At 28.3% G+C, this 9,920-nt stretch overlaps 1 long non-coding RNA gene across 1 annotated transcript; it reads left to right on the plus strand.

Annotated features, from left to right (window-relative positions):
- Positions 1-800: 800 nt before the first annotated feature.
- Positions 801-1,605, plus strand: LOC127281482 (uncharacterized). The gene is made up of 2 exons (XR_007843021.1): positions 801-1,110; positions 1,438-1,605. It is a non-coding gene; the product is annotated as an uncharacterized LOC127281482 (long non-coding RNA).
- Positions 1,606-9,920: the final 8,315 nt, after the last annotated feature.

A 9,920-nucleotide genomic window follows, 5' to 3' on the forward strand; every position in this document is an offset into this window, starting at 1 on the left:
ATTCTTAAGACAGCTTGAACGGATAGGTTTAAAATGTATGCAAAGCAACGATAATGTTGTTCCTTGGTATTAAAATTGACCATCATTTTTGACAGTTCTTCCATAAACTTAGTATTTGCAGATGCATTGTCCACGGTTATCCCTTGTATTTTATTCACTAAGTTGCATTTAATCATGGTGCTGTAGAATAATTTTGCTATTTAACATCCAGTGTGTTTTCCATTGGACGGTAAAAATTCAATGACTAGGAAATGTAAAATTCGTTTGTCACTAATGAAATGAGCCGTAATGCAATAATATGAACTATGTGCTAGCAATGACGAGTTTGACGATTTTCTCTCGGATCGTATGCAACTCTAAAGCAATTACGATCAGTTGAATGAAATTTTTTTAAAATTTTGTTCACATTAAAGCTAGGGAGTGAAAATATGTTTGAATGAAGTTAATGTCCCTCGTTACGATAATCTCTCATCCCCTAGAAATTCCATTTACAATCTCGTCTGGTAGCAGTCTATAATTCTGAGACAATCATTTTCCTGGAATTACAGAATAGGTTTGAGTCCTCTGCGCTGTAGAACGACATACGAGCGTTGTAAGGCAGCAATTATGTCGGGGTAGTATTCTGAAGCACGCCTAGGGATTTCAGCTAATTCCATGTATGTGTTGTTGCATACATCAACGTAACCGTTAGTAGTTAATATGCTGTTAGATTTCGGGAGGGGTCGTATTCACATATATGTAATATTATTGCCACTGATGACAGTGCAAAATGTTACCAAAACTCTAATATTTACTTTTAAGGGGGGAACACCAGTTGTAACTTTCGAAATATCGATTTTTTTTTTGGTGCATTTTCTTAAAGTATACATATTTAGAAATGTGTCTGTAAATTTCAAAGTTGATCCGGTGAAAAATAAATGAGATATACAGAACACTGCAGCGGCGCGTCCCGTGGCTTCATACAAGGTGGCCAGCCATACCTGACCCTAACGACAGATGGCCTTTTCCTATGATTTAGAAACGGCAACCACTGCGGAAGAGTTATTATATGGTCCAGGAATCGATGACTCTTTGTAACTTAGAAACAAAATTTCTTCTGAACAAAAAAAAGTAAGTTGAAACTTTTAATGCGTTTTTCTCAAAATGACATTTTCCAAGTCGGTGACCACGATTACTCGAATACCATTAAACCGATTTATTTAAAATTTAGTGTGCTTCATTTACACATATAAGTCTAGTTCGTGATCGAAGGATTTTTTTTTTTAATCAAAACTTTTTTTTATATAGCTGAAAATCGACCGTATTTTTTTAACGAAAATCATACTTTTGACTTTGACAGGTCGCCATTTTGTCAAATTTTTTTTTTTTTTAAATCCTTCGATCACGAACTAGATAATCTTATAATAAATGTAAATCAATTTCATTTTTGTATTTCAGACGAAGTATACTTGCAGAATGCTGGTCACCGCAATTCGCCTTTTTTCTTAAGACGCCACTTCAATGGCTCATATCTCCAAAAGTTTTTGTTAAAAAAATTTTTTTTTTCTTTTAAATTACAGCTTTTTACATGTACTTTTAACTAATAAATAGTATTCTTTAAAAAGATTCATTGTTCTTTTGGAAAATATTCTTGAAAAAAGCATTATTTTTTGAGTTACAACTGGTGTTCCCCCCTTAATCTAAATTTCCATTTAGTTATTAAATAAATTTTGTACATTTTTTTTAAATGAAACACATTTATATATAAAAAAAGAGAAATTTTGTTTGTGTTACATGTGATTTAATATTTTTTTTCAAAAATTTATTTCCATTTAGTAATCATTAATGACATAAATCACTCGGATTGTATATATATATATCAACAGAAATTTTATTTCTCTTTGTAGCATATTTATGCATTATTTTTAATTATACATGCCTGTCCACATAAATTGTACATTTTTTAAACGCGTTTCCGTAGAATTCATTTTTGTTCACATCCTCTTTCATATTCCCGGATCCAATCGTTTTTGGCTATAAATTAAAATCACGTTGGATTTGTGTTGCGAAAATCCATAGTTGGTTATAAATGATTTATAGTCTGATTATTCACAATATGTGATATTTATTAATACAAGTGTCTTTTTTTAATTGAATAAAATTTTTATATACAGTAGAGAAAATTAGAGCAAAGAAATATATATATATATACGTCAGTCCTAAAGGTAGAATAATAAAGTTTTGGCTTCCTAGGTGAGACGCTGTGGGGCTTGATAAATAGATTTTGCGGTAATCAGATTTGCCTTCACTTCGATAGACTAAGTGGTAAATGTCCATTAAGTTTCTCAACATGGATCGAACATCAAACCAATCAATAAGTATATTACACATGTAGTCAAAACTATAGTTCCAACAATTATAGAACTTGAAACAATTGTTAAAAGTAAAAGTTTACTATTTTTTTTGTATAAAATTAGCTATGTATTCCTTAGTTAATTAAAAACAACTGTGATCAGATTGAGGATTTTTAAAATTACAATATAGAATTACTTATTTATATTTTAGAATAAATGTAATATAATTTTCAAAATTCACATTGAAAAACTGTTTTTTTTGTTCACTGTTTTGTTTTTGAAATTATACTCATTTTGTGTTTCTGTCATATTAAAACAGTTATCTATCTATGGCGAATATTGTTTGAAACAATGTACATAGTACTTAACATTTAACTCGAAATGATACTTGAAACTCGAGGCAAAGTAAGCCATAATGAAACTTCTCGACACTCTAGAAAGGGAGAGAATTCCCATGGGACCTGTCTTCGGTAACGTTACAGACTTTGGTGAATTACACTTGGAAACTTTGGACACGAGATATAAATCCGATTGTTCGCTAATTATATCTCACGAAGATTTAAATCCTTTCAAATTAAAGTGGTCCCTTTTCATAAAATTATAGCCCACTTGTGAAATTACATTATTCACACCTAAAAATATAATTCATAAAATTTACATATATATATATGTTTTAGGAATATATATAGTTTTTTTTACTTTGAATCCTCGTTTTTTTCTTGGCAAAATATATACAAAATATTGTATGCACTACTTGAAAATTTCTTTCTCTTCTATGTGAAAAAAGAAGAAATTAATTTATTATTTATTGGCGGAAATTATTAGCAACATACGAAGAGAAAATAGAATTTCTATGCATAAATGTCACACTATAAATTTTCTCGAAACAGGAAATAAAATTCCAAACGAACGAAAGGGTGGTGAGGTTAAAAATAATTGGAGAGAGAGAGAGGGAGAATAGCGTCTATAGTCGAGGCAGGAGGATATTAATGTGTTCAACTCGGTAACGTTGCACTAACCACACTCCAATCGAATTAACATACTAATGGACTGGTATGGAGGCAACTACGAAACTTTCATTTCGGTCGACCAACAATCCTAAAAAAAAGATCTCTTCCGTTACATTGGTGCAAAACTTTTTGCACCTCTGTAACTTTGCGATCATCTGTTCCAGACGACTGGCTATTATATCAACTCATAATGTCAAAAAAAAAAAAAAAAATCAAGTAAGCGAGAGACATAATTTTATCATCGAAAAAAATACTATTTAAAATTTAATTTTCTCAATAGTCCTATCTTGTAGGTCATCAGACAATTTTGACGCAATATTTAGAAATATTCTTTTGCAATTAGGTATTAAAAATATTTAAAAGGTAAATGAAAAAGTCTCCCATCAAATTGTTTGCAGTACAAAATGTATAATAATTGCAAAGAACTATTCAACAAAATTAGTGTTAAGGACGCAAGCAATTCGCATGGGCGAAATCCTTTAATGGAGGGAGACGTTCAAATTTGCGAAGAAGGGTAAATTGAAGCAGAATAAGAGGGAAGTAAAAACCGGTAGGTCAGTAACCTTTGAAAGGAATGACAGGAACGTAATAAAAGAAAAAGGACCATTTGATTCTGTAGCAAACAGTTTGCTGGAGTAGCTAAATCGTTGGCAAAAAAAAGCAAACAAAATTCTGCTAATGCATATTTGCTAGTATAGTTAAATCATTTTTCTCCGCATGGATATCACCAATATCACCTTATTTATTTATTTATTCATGACATATATACGGGTAACAATTAAGACCCTTTAAGATTTACATATGTATAAACTAAAAGTATATCGCCAAATGTTAAACATCAAAGTTAATCATCAATCAAGTTAAGAGGTAAATCGGTAAGAAAAAAGAATACAACAAAAAATTTCAATTATCATTATAAAGTAAATTACGTAAAGATGTGACAAAAGCCGTGACATTATTATTGAAAAAATCCAATCTTTCGGAATAAAAATTACCCTCAAAACTAAGTCTGTTGAAAACTGAATTATTACAGTAATTCGTTCTATGAAATGAACTATAAAAAGGAGATACACATCGCAAACGTCGTATTGGTGCAGAAAAATTAATCAAAAACAATAAAGATGGACATATAATAATTCCATTAATTATTTTAAATAGAAAAAAAAGATCAGTATATATAAATTTTGATTCAATCTTAGGAATTCTAAACTGTGTTCGTAGACTATCATAATCATGAATATAATAATCAAAGTAAACATTAAGTTGTCTAGCCATAAAACGCAAAAAACGATTTTGTACTCGCTCAAGTCTAAGAATGTGAACACTCGCGTATGGAAACCAAATTAATGAACAATATTCCAATATTGGTCTAATTAAAGAAAAATAAAGAATTCTCAGAGTGGACAGTCTGTGGAAATACCTTCGCAGCAAGTAAATCACATCAATGAAATACGAGATGAAATATAAAAAGCGTTAATCAAATAACTATTTGGAAATTATACTTATTGTTTAAAGTTAATTGCCATCAAATTAATATTAATTGTTTTTAATAATATAAATAAAAGAAGTGAGAATTTACTTATTCACTTATTGTTGATAAACTAATGTTATTTTTAGAATTACAATTTCGTGCTTTGAAAATTTTATCTTTAATTAATAAAACAATAATTTTACATACGACATCATAAAAAATAATACTGACCAAAGAATTAAATATTTCATTGCTAAAAATAATTTATTGATTTTTTTTTAAAGTTATCGTAAAACACTACATATTTCGTCGTTATAGTATATGTCAAAAGTCAAGCTTTCCATTTTGTTGAGACAGTATATAAACAGTAGAGCGATAGAAAACTTTTCTGAGTGTATGTTTAAAAAAAAATCACACTTTTCAATTAAGTACTAATTAGGAACGATTGGACGTGCAATTTGCTAATTAATTAAATAAAAAATTTTAATTAGACCTGAATGAGATTCCTTATTCAAAGGTTTGCTTCATTCGTATGTAAATTTTCTCCTATAGGAAAGTTATAAGCAAGTTTTTTAAAAAATGTTATTCTCTACTGTTGGTGATTTGAACTTTAGTATCTGTATTCTTAGTAAACAATTAGGAGAAAACTGAAATTATGGGTTTTAATTTGTTTCTGTTGATACTTGCTAATAACAATATTACAATTATTACATTTGTATATATAGGTATTGTAACGAATATCACATATGTGCTTAATAGAACTTTGGCCAACAATACAAAAGTAGTGATGATGGTGGGAAAAAATTTGAGTTTATTCTATTTTACTCAATTTTAATATAAATATATAATGTTGGCTTAGTCTATTTAAATATTATTTAAAAAGATTTTTAATCACTGTGAAATTATTTATCAATTTTTTCTCAACTTTTGTCCAAATAAAAATATGTTATTTTGTAGCTTAACAGTTATATCTATTTTGTATTGTTTTAACTAAGAGTATATTTACTATTCACTTTTAGTCATTATATATATTAATTGAATGAATGATGAAATGTTTCTACCTCTTTGATGAAGCAAAGTACATTTGTACGCTCTAAAAACGTTATTATCGGATCAGCTTAAATAATTTCTAATGCATATTTCCTGCCTCTTTTAACTTAACAAAATAAATTAATTATCACATTTCAAAAGACTTAAATACATTTTTTTTTATTAATTAAAATTATTTTTAAATTAGTAATTATTTTTTTAATAATAGAAAATATTTTATATTTTTTAGATGAAATTTCAATAATTTTATTTCTTTACTTTTTTTTACAGTTAAGTTAATATTTAAAATTATAATATTATTGGAAATTTATTAGCATATTTTCAAATAACTTACATCATCATTTTATATAAAATAAATTGTCATTTATTTAAAATGTTTTAATTTTAGAAAATATTTTTGGTTATAAAGCAATAATTTTTGAAAGAAGACGAATAAATGTATTGTTGAATGAACTTGTGAAAAGTTTTGTAGAGACCAGAAGGTGGTTCATAAAAAGCTCGTTTTCTTATTTACCATAAAAATCTCTAGGTTCCCCTGTCTTCGTGAACCTCTGTCAGATTCTATTCCACTTTGCATGCAAAGTGCTCGCGCGGTAGAACTCTCCTCTTCTGTTCATACGCCAAAAGTTAACGACATTAACGTTTGCTTTTTTGAAATAGCGTCGAGAGCAGGTTGAAGAAATTCTTTCTAAAAAAAGAGAGAAAATCGAAATAACAGAGGAAGAGTGGAAGGAATGAGATATTGCACATAACGTGAAGCATTTGTGACAGTAATGTCAAAAGCAACGCAAACGGTTGCTTATATTTTACTTATATAACATTTTTCCTTCATAATATGTACTTCATATTGCTACTGCTGCTGCTGCTGCTGCTACTACACCTGGACAATTTTAGTTTAAGTGGATATTGCAATATATATAAAAATATTCTCTCGTTTTGCATTGTCACCAGCGAGTATAATATACGTGTACTTTGTAACGTTGATCCGTCTTGATGATAAGGACGCGTTTACATTAATGTATCCTTGCACTTCTACTACATATATACAAAATATAGTTGACGCTTCAGATAGAATGAAGCAATACATTACGAATATCATCACGCTATGTCTGATATGTTGAAGCAAAAGAAATTATTTTTGAAACTTACTATTTCAGAGAAAGAAAATGATAATGTATTTATTTCTATGCATGAACAAAGAATAGATTTTCAAGTCGGAAAGGGAAAATTGTTAAAAAAATCTTACTGTTAAATTACTTGAATAATAATTTAGTATAAATCTAATTAAAAGATTGAATGACCTTACCTTAAGTGAAATTCAATCAAAATTGTGTGAGTTGCCTCGTCCGAAGCCCTAGTAGAAATTTGTCATGGAAGCACTAGAAATACTCTAGTAACTGGCCAGTTTTTCTCGTGGACGCTGATTCTAGACAAACTAGACAATTACTGTAAAGTTACTTGACCAACAGTCTTAGAAAACATTCAAGTTGAACTTGAAATTGGCTAGATTCAACTTTTGTCCAGCTGCTTGAATGGCACTGTCTGGTGTCTCTAGAAATTATACTTTCGTCTTCTTTCGTGGCAGCAGCGCTGCAGTACATGTCTAATAACTAGACAAAAAAGTGCTAGAAATCTGTGTTCATGTAACTATTATATTATTTCATTATTTTCTTAAATAATAAAATTGGAATTAATTCAGGTAAATATAAATTAACATAATTTATTATTTTAATATAATAAATAAATAAAATCTATATTCACATGTTTTCTGAATATATTAGTATGTTTTTCTTTTTTATAAATTAAATTATTCTATTATCTATTATTGGCATTTTATTTATTGTTCCCTTTATATATCATATATTTTTTTATTAAGAAAGTTTATTCTCAATTGATATTGAAAAAAATGTGTAATTTAGAAAACCTAACCTATAAATTCTATCCTTTGATATTAAAAAACAATAAAAATTACTGTTTTCGTTGAGTTTTTCACTTAGAAAACAATAAATAATAATTTTAATAGTAATTATTTTAAAAAAATGTCAAAATGCAATAATAAAAATATGCCTTGTTACATAGATAGGTTATATTTTATTTCTCTTTTTATTTTTTTAAATTGAAATGTTTTTATGCTTTAAATTTTTAAAATCTTTTTAAATAAAATATATAATTTTAATAATAGATGGATTAATAGCTAAATTAAAAAAAAATTTAAATTATAAAATATTGAAATTAAGTTGTAAAAATTAAAAATTAAATTTAAATTTTTAGAAAATTTAAAATATCTATTGTTTAATACAATAATGGTTTAATGAAATTTGTGCTGATTAAAATTGTTATTTCAAGTGTAAATTTATTTTTCAGTAAATTATAAAAAATTAAAATTCTAAAATATGTATTTTGTTTCAGTGTACCAGAAAATATTTGCGATCCTTTTACACAAGTAAATTTTTTTTTTTAAATTAAAAATTAAACAGTATTGACAAATATTATGCTTTTAACAATTTACTATACATTATATTTTCTTCAAATAATTTAGATTATAATTTAAAAAAATTAATGTAATTATATAATTTTATTATTGTATAATTAGTTTCTTACATTAAATCTTAATATTAGACAAATTTTGAGAATATTTAAAAGAAATAATTTGTCTAGTTTTTCTAACGGACCGTTGATCAGAATTTATCAAGTTGGGCTAGACAATAACTAGACGAAAAAAACGTGACATTCCATTCGAGTAATTAGCCAGTTGCAGTGTTAATTTACTAGACAGCTTTTAGCGCAACTGTCCAGTGCCACGATAATTACTGGGACAAATTTCTACTAGGGAGAGATCAGTTATGTAGATTTTTAAAGCTATTTGTGATTTATGCTTGTTTGTTATTTTTCAAAATATGGGATTAATTACTAAGAACAAAGTGAACATTTAATTGTTTTTTCTAACAACATTTGACGCGAATGTTTAAGTATGTATTAAGGGCCTATTATACTGCCGTCCCAACAAGAGTAGCAGTAACTACATTTTAGTTAAGTCACTTATTGGTGGCAGTGGCAGTGGCAAGTAGGTGACTCATCCTAAATGCAGATACGGTTATTCTTGTTGGGGCGGCAGTATAGAATTTAGCAAAAACTGATGACTTTAAAGTCCATCCAGCCGCTTTTCTTATTGTCTCGATATTGGTGCCACGGCGGACTGCCGATGATGTTGAAGCGTTTCTAGTGCTGTGTGCACTGAACATTTCGGTATCAATTCCACTGTCTTTAAGGTTGTCCTTGATCAATTTACTTATTGTTAGAGTTTTTGTAGTTGCTGGTCCATGAGGCTTTTTAAATGTTAAGAACAATTTCCCTTTTTTGGAGTCTGGTTTTCTAATTGAATTTGTTCTTTTTATATATTCTTTGCGTAATGTTGCTGGAGAAATGTCTGGTTGTTCGTTAAAAGCTGGAACCTCTAATATAGGCTGGTACTGGTTTATTTTTGACGTTTTTAAATGTTTTGTTATTTTAATACGGATCGGATCTAGAGATAGATGTTCAACGAGCTGTATGATTTTACTGACTTCTGTACCTTTGTAAAAAATCGCAAATAATTTGAAACTGAGTACTAATACAATGGGATCCGGTTATTTTGACAATACTGCCACCACTATTGAAGTGGTTCGTTGTATTGCCTTAGTGTACTTTCCGAAATTGATGACAGCATTACTTCAGCTGCTTCCTCAGAGGCTCCTGCATTTACTTCATTTGTTTTCTCACGTTCATCACATATAATAAATTTTAAAAACAAAAGCTATTTGTAATAGCTATTTCCCAAAATTAAAGGGACATTTTATTCTTAAATTAATTACTCTCAATACAATTCAACACCTGCTAACAATAGCATATCAGATAAATATGATAGTTCTTTCATGAATCGAAAGTTCGAACATGTGTTGTCTACCTGATACTCCAAAAACTTTTCCATAGATCTGAAAATTTTCGACAATTTCAAAAAATAATTTAACTATACCGTCACAGCATCAGGACATTTAAATCTTTAAACAATTTTCACTA

This window comes from Leptopilina boulardi, unplaced genomic scaffold (assembly GCF_019393585.1).
Source record: "Leptopilina boulardi isolate dan_hultmark-lab unplaced genomic scaffold, ZJU_Lbou_2.1 LbouV2_269, whole genome shotgun sequence".
In the NCBI taxonomy this organism is placed as follows: Eukaryota; Metazoa; Arthropoda; class Insecta; order Hymenoptera; family Figitidae; genus Leptopilina; species Leptopilina boulardi.